Below are 9,174 nucleotides of genomic sequence, written 5' to 3' on the forward strand. Positions count from 1 at the left end.
GCTGATCGGGCTGCAGCAGCTGACCAGCACGGATCGTCCCGCACTCCCCAGTGAGATGAACCCAGTATCTCAGTTGAAAATGCAGAAATCACCAGTCTTCTGTGTCGCTCGCGCTGGGAGTTGGAGACTGGAGCTGTTCCTATTCGGCCATCTTGCTCCGTCCCCCTGCTTCTCTAGTTATTTTAATTTTGATGTTAGGGTGTTTATTTTGGATCTTTCCTGCTTTCTCCTGTGGGCATTTAGTGCTAATAATTTTTCTCTAAACACTGTTTAACATGTGTCCCTGAGATTCTGGTACATTATACCTTTATTCTCGTTTGTTTCAAAGAACTTTATTTCCGCCTTAATATTGTTTACCCAGTAGTCGTGCAGGAGCAGGTTGATCAGTCTCCATGTAGTTTTGCAGTTTTGAGTGAGTTTCTTAATCCTGAGTTCTAATTTCATTGCACTGTGGTCTGAGAGACTGTTATGATTTCTGTTCTTTGGCATTGGCTGAGGGGTGTTTTACTTCCAATTATGTGGTCAAATTTAGAATAAGTGAGAAGTGGTGCTAAGAAGAATGTATATTTTGTTGATTTCGGGTGGAGAGTTCTGTAGATGTCCATTAAGTCTGCTTGGTTCAGAGACGAGTTCAAGTCCTGAATATCCTTGTTAATTTTCTGTCTCGTTTATCTGTCTAATATTGACAGTGGGGTGTTAAAATCTCCCATTACTATTGTGTGGGAATGTAAGTCTCTTTGTAGGTCTCTAAGAATTTGCTTTATGAATCTGGGAGCTCCTGTATCGGGTGCATTTATATTTAGAATAGTTAGCTCTTCTTGAGGCATTGATCTCATTACCATTATGTAACACCCTTCTTTGTCTTTTTTGATCTTTGTTGATTTAAAGTCTGTTTTATCAGAGACTAGGATTGCAACACTGACTTTGTTTTGCTCTCCACTTGCTTGGTAAATCTTCCTCCATCCCTTTATTTTGAGCCTATGTGTGTCTATGCACATGAGATTGGTCTCCTGAATACAGCACATTGATGGGTATTGACTGTTTATCCAATTTGCCACTCTGAGTCTTTCAATTGGGGCAATTAGCCCATTTATATTTAAGGTTAATCTTGTTATGTGTGAATTTGATCCTGTCATTATGATGCTAGCTGATTATTTTGCCTGTTAAGTGATGTAGTTTCTTCATAGTGTCTATGGTCTTTACAATTTGGTATCTTTTTGCAGTGGCTGCTACCAGTTTTTCCTTTCTATGTTTAGTGTTTTTCTTCAGGATCTCTTGTAAGGTAGATGTGGTGGTGACAAAATCTCTCAGAATTTTCTTGTGTGTAAAGGGTTTTATTTCTTCTTTGCTTATGACGTTTATTTTGGCTGGATATGAAATTCTGGGATGACAATTCCTTTCTTTAAAATTTTGAATATTGGCTCCCACTCTCTTCTGGTTTGTAGGGTTTCTTGAGAGAGATCCGCTGTTTGTCTGATGGACTTCTTTTTGTGGATAACCCGACCTTTCTGTCTGCCCTTAACATTTTCTCCTTCATTTCATCCTTGGTGAATCTGACAATTATGTTTCTTGGGGTTGTTCTTTTTGAGAATTATCTTTGTGGTGTTCTCTGTGCTTCCTGAATTTGAATGTTGGCCTGTCTTACTTGGTTAAGGAAGTTCTCCTGGATAGTATCCTGAAGAGTGTTTTCCAATGTGGTGTCAATCTCCCTGTCACTTTCAAGTACAGCAATCAAACGTAGGTTTGGTCCTTTCAAATAGTTCCATATTACTTGTAGGTTTTATTCTTTTTTTAATTTCTTTTTTGTCTAATCTTGTCTTCATGTTTTATTTCATTAAGTTGATCTTCAATCTCTGATATCCTTTCTTCCTCTTGATCGATTCAGCTATTCTTCCTTGTGTGCTTCACAAGGTTCTCGTGCTGTGTTTTTCAGCTCCATCAGGTCATTTATGTTCTTCTCTAAACTGGTTCTTCTAGTTAGCAATTCCTCTTACCTTTTTTCAAGGTTCTTAGTTTCCTTCCATTGAGTTAGAACGTGCTCCTTTAGCTTGAGGGAGTTTGGTATTACCCCTGTTCTGAAACCTACTCCTGTCAATTCATCAAACTCATTCTCTGTCAAGTTTTGTTCTTTTGCTAGCGAGGAGTTCTGATCTTTTGGAGGTGAAGAAGTGTTTTGGTTTTTGCAAATTTCAGTCTTTTTTCACTGGCTTTTCCTCATCTTCCTGGATTTATCTACCTTTGGTCTTTGATGTTGGTGACCTTTGGATGGGGTTTCTGTGTGGATGTGTATTTTGTTTATGTTGATTATTTTTTTTCTGTTTGTTAGTTTTCTTTCTAACAGTCAGGGCCCTCTGCTGCAGGTCTGCTGCAGTTTGCTAGAGGTCCACTCCAGACACTGTTTTCCTGGGTATCACCAGTGGAGGCTGCAGAAGAGCAAAGATTGCTGCTTGTTACTTTCTCTGGAAGTTTCATCCTGGGAGGCACCCACCAGATGCCAGCTGGAGCTCTCCTGTATTAGGTGTCTGCTGGGAGATGACTCCCAGTTAGGAGGCACGGGAGTGAGGGACCCACTTGAGGAGGCAGTCTGTCCCTTAGCAGAGCTCCAGCTCTGTGGTGGGAGATCCACTGCTGTCTTCAGAGCCAGCAGGCAGGAATGTTTAAATCAGCTAAAGCTGTGTCCCCAGCCACTCCTTCCCTCTGGTGCTCTATCCCAGGGAGATGGGCATTTTATCTATAAAGCCCTGACTGGGGCTCCTTCCTTTCTTTCAGAGATGCCCTGCCCAGAGAGGAGGAATCTAGAGAGGCAGTCTGGCTATAACGGCTTTGCAGAGCTGAGGTGGGCTTCTCCCAGTTCAAACTTCCCGGTAGCTCTGTTTACACTGTGAGGGGAAAATCGCCTACTCAAGCCTCAGTAATGGCTATGCCCCTTGCCCACCAAGCTGAAGTGTCCCAGGTCGACTTCAGTGAGAATTTCAAGCCATTGGATCTTAGCTTTCTAGTCTCCTTGTGGATGGGATCCACTGAGCTAGACTACTTGGCTCTCTGGGTTCAGCCCCTTCTAGGGGAGTGAATGGTTCTGTCTTGCTGGCATTCCAAGCACCACTGGGGTATGAAAAAATCTCCTATAGCTAGCTTGGTGTCTGCCCAAATGGCTATCTAGTTTTGTGCTTGAAACCCAGGGCCCTGGTGGTGTAGACACCCTAGGGAATCTCCTGGTGTGTGGGTTGCAAAGACCTTGGGAAAAGCGTAGAATGTGGGCCAGAGGGCACAGTCCCTCAGGGCTTCACTTGGCTAAGGGAGGGAATTCCCTGACCCCTTGTGCTTCCCAGATTAGGTGACACCCCACCCTGCTTCTGTTTACCTTACCTGGGCTGAACCCACTGTCTAACCAGTCCCAATGAGCCTTGTACCTCAGTTGGAAATGCAGAAATCACTCATCTTCTTCATTGATCTTGCTGGGAGCTGCAGCCCAGGGTTGTTCCTATTCAGCCGTCTTGCCAGCCACCCCCATAATAATTGTTTTATAAATTTGGGAGCTCCCATGTTAGGTGTATATATATTTAGAATTGTATTTTCATGCTGGACTGTTCCTTTTATTATTATATAATGGCTCTCTTTGTCTTTTTTAACCGCTGTTGCTTGAAGTCTGTTTCATTGAAGAATAGTTACTCCTGCTTGCTTTTGGTTTCCGTTTGCATGGAATGTTTTTTCCACCCCTTTACCCTAAGTTTATTCAAGCCCTTATTTATTAGGTGAGTCTCTTGAAAACAACAAGATACTCATTTGGTGGATTTTTATTCATTCTACAATTTTGTATCTCCTAAGAGGAGCATTTGAGCCATTTACGTTCAATGTTATTATTGAGATGTGAGGTATTGTTTTATTCATCATGCCACTTGTTTGAGTATCTTGTGTTTCTTTTTATTTTGTTATTATTATAAAGGCCCCATAATATTTATACTTTGAGGACGTTCTATTTTGATGTGTCTTGAGGTTTTGTTTCAAGATTTAGAACTCATTTTAGCTTTTTTTTTTTTTTTTTAGTGCTGCCATGGTAGTGGTGAATTCTCTCAGCATTTGTTTATCTGAATAAAGACTTTATCTCTCCTTCATTTATGAAACTTAGTTTTGATGGATACAAAATTCTTGGTTGGCAATTATTTTGTTTGAGGAGGCTAAAGATAGAACCCTTATCCCTTTTGGGTTTTAAGGTTTCTGCTGAGAAATCTGCTGCAAATATGATAGGTTTTCCTTTATAGGGTACCTGATATTTTTTTGCCTCATATCTCTTAAGATTTATTCCTTTGTCTTGACTTTAGATAACCCAATAATTGTGTGCTTAGGGGATGACCTTTTTGTGAAGAATTTCCCAGGTGTTCTTTGAGCTTCTTGTATTTGAATGTCTAGATCTCTAGTGATACTTGACACATTTTCCTCAATTTTTGCCTCAAATATGTTTCTAAGCTTTTAGATTACTCTTCTTCCTCAGGAACACCAATTATTCTTAAGTTTCTCTGATTAACATAATTCCAAATTTCTTCAAGGCTTTGTTCAATTTATTTGATTCTTTCTTGACTTTGCCTGGTTGGGTTAGTTTGAAATTCTTGTTTTTGGGCTCTGACGTTTTTTCTTCTACTTGCTTGATTCTATTGTTGAAATGTTCCTATGCATTTTGCATTTCTCTAAGTGTGTCTTTCATTTCCAGAAGTTGTGATTGTTTTTTCTTTATGATGTCTATTTCTCTGGAGCATTTCTTATCCACATTCTGATTTTTTTTTTTCGAATTTCTTTAAGTTGATCTTCACCTCTCTCTGGTGTCTCCTTTAGTAGCTTAATAATCAACCTTCTGAATTCTTTATCTGGCAGTTCAGATTTCTTCTTGGTTTGAGTCTATTGATGCAGAGCTAGTGAGGTTTTTTGGGGGTGTTATAGAACCTTGTTCTGTCATATTATCAGAATTACTTTTCTGATTCCTGCTCATTTGGGTAGACTATTTTGATGGAGAAATCTGGAACTCAAGTGCTGTTGTTTAGATATTGTCATTTCACAGGGTGATCCTTTGATGTGGTGCACTCCTCCTTCCCCTAGGGATGGGGCTTCCTGAGAGCCAGACTGCAGTGATTGTTATTGTTCTTCTGGGTCTAGCCACCTAGCAGGGCTACCAGGCTCTGGGTTGGTGCTGGGGAATGTCTGCAAAGAGTCCTGCGATTTGTTCCATCTTCAGGTTTCCCAGGTGTGGATACCAGCACCTGTTCTGGTGGAGGTGGCAGGGGAGTGAATTAGACTCTGTGAGAGTCTTTGGTTGCAGATAAATTTAGTGTGCTGGACTTCTCAAATGCTGGTTATACTAGCAGTGAATTGTCATGTGGACAGACTCAGGACCACTGGTTAGCCAGGATGTTGAAAGAAGTAAAATTAGCTGTTGTTTTCTCCTTCTTGGGAGCAAGGTTATCTTGTCATGAGTGCTGTAATGTCTTGAGCTGTTTGGCCTCCAGCCAGAGGTAGCACTTTCAAGAGAGCAGCAGCTGTCATAGTAGAAGATGGATATAAGCTTGCCCTACATTGGTCAGGATAAGTATTTGGGTTTCTCAGGCAATGAGTGGGGTCATAAAGCACCCAAGAGTTTACGTCTTTTGTTATGGGCTTCTGAAGTGGGTAAAGAAATACCATCAGGTAGGGGCAGAGTTAGGTGGGTCTAAGCTCAGAGTCTCCTTGAGTGGGGCTTACCAAAGCCACTGTGGGGGATGGTGGGTGATTCTCGAACCAATGACGTTATGTTCCAGAGGGAATTATGGTTGCCTATGTCTCCAAGGAAGTGAGGAAAAGCTGGTAGCCTTAGGCCTCACCCAGCTCCCACCCAGTTTACCTGGCCAGTCTCGGTCTTGCTGTGCCCTTCTATCAGCACCAAGTTTATCGCCAGGCACCCTGTGAGTGGGACTCAGATGTAATTTTAGGCCATAAGTTTTCCTGCTGAGAAAGCAAGCACTGATTTCAGCCCATGCCCTTTTCCATCTGCCCACACCATTAGCTGTGACTCCTGCTTTCCTTTCTGCAGCAGTTCCCATTTGCCTCCAGCTTCTACTCAACAGAGTTTGCGCCCAGTCAAAATCGTTAAAAAGTTAAATTGGAAGCATCTTTCACCCTGTGACCCCCCTCCACCCCAGATTCTGCCAGTTGTTTTCCCTGAGGGCTCCTGTGCGGTATAGTCAGGGGTGGCTTCCCTGAGATTGAGCAGGAGAATGGGAGTGCCTACAAGGCTCTTCCGACTGCTGCTTCTTTTTTTTTTTTTTTTATATATTTCATGCTAAATCTGTTTCAGCAGTAAGTAATGTTAATCCCTTCTGTAATCTGGATTTTCGGGTTCCTCAGTGAGGACATGTGTTCAGAGGCAGGTTTTTCTCCCTTGTACTTTGAGAACGTACAATTTTTTGCCTGTCTTATGGAATTTGCAGTGGCCTGGTGCTTCTTTCAAAGAATCTGTGATTTCTTTGGCTTTTTCTGGTATGGTCCTGCCATGGTTCCTGGAGCAAAAGTCCATGGTGTGAGTCTCTACACAGTGTTCTGTCAATCCAAGTGGGAGCTGCAGTTCGGCCCTGTCTCATATCCCCCACCTTTCCTCTGTCATGAAGAATAATTTTTCTAATGTTTTTGAATTTAGCTTGCTAGTATTTTGTTAAGAATTTTTGCGTAAGTTTTAATCAGAGATATTGGTCTGTGTTTTTATTTTATTGATGTGTCTTTGTCTGGTTTTAGTAGCAGGGTAATACTGGCCTTGTAGAATAAATTTGGAAGTATTTCTTTTTTTCTCTATTTTTTGAAATGGTTTGAGTAAGATTGATATTATTTCTTTAATGTTTGGAAGAATTCAGCAGTGAAGCCATCAGATCCTGGGCTTTTCTTTACTGGGAGAATTTCTATTAAGGCTTCAATCTCATTACTGATTATTGTTCTGTTGAGGTTTTGAATTTCTTCCTGGTTTAATCTTGGTAGGTTTTAAGTGTCTAGGAATGTGTCCATTTCTCCTAGATTTTTTAATTTATTGGCATATAATTGCTCACAGTATCCACTAATGGGCTTTTGAACATCTGCAGTATCAGTTGTAATGTCTCTTTTTTATTTTTGATATTATTTATTTGTGTCTCTCTTATTTTCTTACTCTGGCTAAAAATTTGTCAAGTTTGTTTAACTTTTCAGAAAATCATGTTTTGGTTTCATTGATCTTTTGTATTATTTTCTTCATTTCAATTTCATTGATTTCTGCCCTGGTCTTTATTATTTCTTTTCTTCTACTAATTTTGGGTATTGTTTGCTCTTGTTTTGCTTTTTCTTTAAGATGCATCATTAAGTTGTTTATTTGTAGCCTTTTCTACTTTTTGATGTAAGCGCTTATAGCTATAAACTTCCCTCTTAATACTGTCTTTGTTGTATCCCATAGGTTTTGGTGTGTTGTCATTCTGTTATCAATTGTTTCGAAAAATTTTTCGATTTTTTTCTTGTTTTCCTCATTGACCACTAATCATTCAGGACCACACCATTTAATTTTCATGTGTTTATATAATTTCCAATTTTTTTCTTGTTTTTAATTTCTACTTTAAGTCCATTTTGGCCAAATAAGATGCTTTATATTATTTCAATTTTTGAATGCTTTAAAACTTGTTTCAGACCTAACATATGGCTTATCCTTGAGAATAAATTATGTGCTGGGGAAAAATACTGTGTATTGTGCAGTTGTTGCATAAAATGTTTTGTAAATGTCTTTTAGATTCATTTGGTCTATAGTGTAAAATAATAATAATTATTATTATTACTATTATTTTGAGACAGAGTCTCACTTTGTCACCGAGACTGGAGTGCAGTGGTGTGACTTCAGCTCACTGCAACCTCCCCCTCCCAGGTTTAAGCAATTCTTGTGCTTCAGCCTGCTGAGTAGCTGGTACTATCGGCGTGTGCCATCTTGTCTGGCTAATTTTTTGTATTTTAGTAGAGATGATGTCTCACCATGTTGCCCAGGCTGGTCTCAAACTTCTAAGCTCAGGCAATCCGCCCTCCTCAGTGCCCCAAAGTACTAAGATTACAGGCGTGAGGCAATGCTCCTAGTCAAGTGCAGATTAATTTTAATATTTCTTTGTTGATCTTCTGCTATAGAACCTCTCCAGTTTTTAATGTGGGAATTTGAAGACTCCAGTTATTTCTGTATTGGGGCCTATCATTCTTTTTAGTTCTAATAATAATTGCGTTATGTATCTGGGTGCTCCAATATTGGGTTCTTATATATTCGAAACTAATATATCTTCTTGCTGAATTGACCTATTTATCATTATATAATGACCTTCTTTGGCTAGTCTTACAGTTTTTGTCTCGAAATCTATTTTATCCGACATAAATGTAGTTACTCCTGCACTTCCTTGGCTTCTGTTAAACTGGAATATTTTTCTATCCCTTTATTTTTAGTATATGTGTGTCTTTATAAGTAAAGTGTGTATCTTGTAGGCACAGATCAATGGGTCTTGTTTTTTTTCATTCAGTCTATGTCTTTTGAGTGGAGAGTTTACTTACATTCCATGAAATTATTGATAAGTAAAGATTTACTCCTGTCATTTTTTTTTTTTTCTGGTTGTTTTGTGGTCTTCTTTTCCTTCTTTCTTTCCTTCCTGTCATCTTTCAGGGAAAGTATTTTCTCATGTAATATGATTTAGTGTCTTACTTTTTATTTTTGTGTATCTACTGTATTTTTTTGTTTGTTTTAGGTTACCATGAGGCTTGCAAATACTATTTTATAATGAATTAATTTTATGTGGTAAGGACTTGACACTTTTATATAAACAAACAAGCTAAATAAAACTAATAAAAACTCTATACATTAACTTCGTTCTCTTGCTTTTTAATTTTCATTTGTTACTATTTATATCTTTTTGAACTATCTATGTCTTGAAAAATTTGTAGTTATTATTTCTGAGTGGTTTCTTGAATATTCTTTTTATTTAGGATAGGAATAGTTTACTTGCCACAGTTACAGTAATACAGTATTCTGTTTTTTATGTGAACTTACTATTACCAGTGATTACTGGTAAGTACTATTATCAGTACTTACTCTTTTATCTTCAGGTGATTACTTATTGCTCATTTATGTTTTGTGTTTTCTGATTGAAGTACCCTTTTAACATTTTTTTTTTT

The sequence above is a fragment of the Mandrillus leucophaeus genome, unplaced genomic scaffold, assembly GCF_000951045.1.
Source record: "Mandrillus leucophaeus isolate KB7577 unplaced genomic scaffold, Mleu.le_1.0 Scaffold1695, whole genome shotgun sequence".
Lineage (NCBI taxonomy): Eukaryota > Metazoa > Chordata > Mammalia > Primates > Cercopithecidae > Mandrillus > Mandrillus leucophaeus.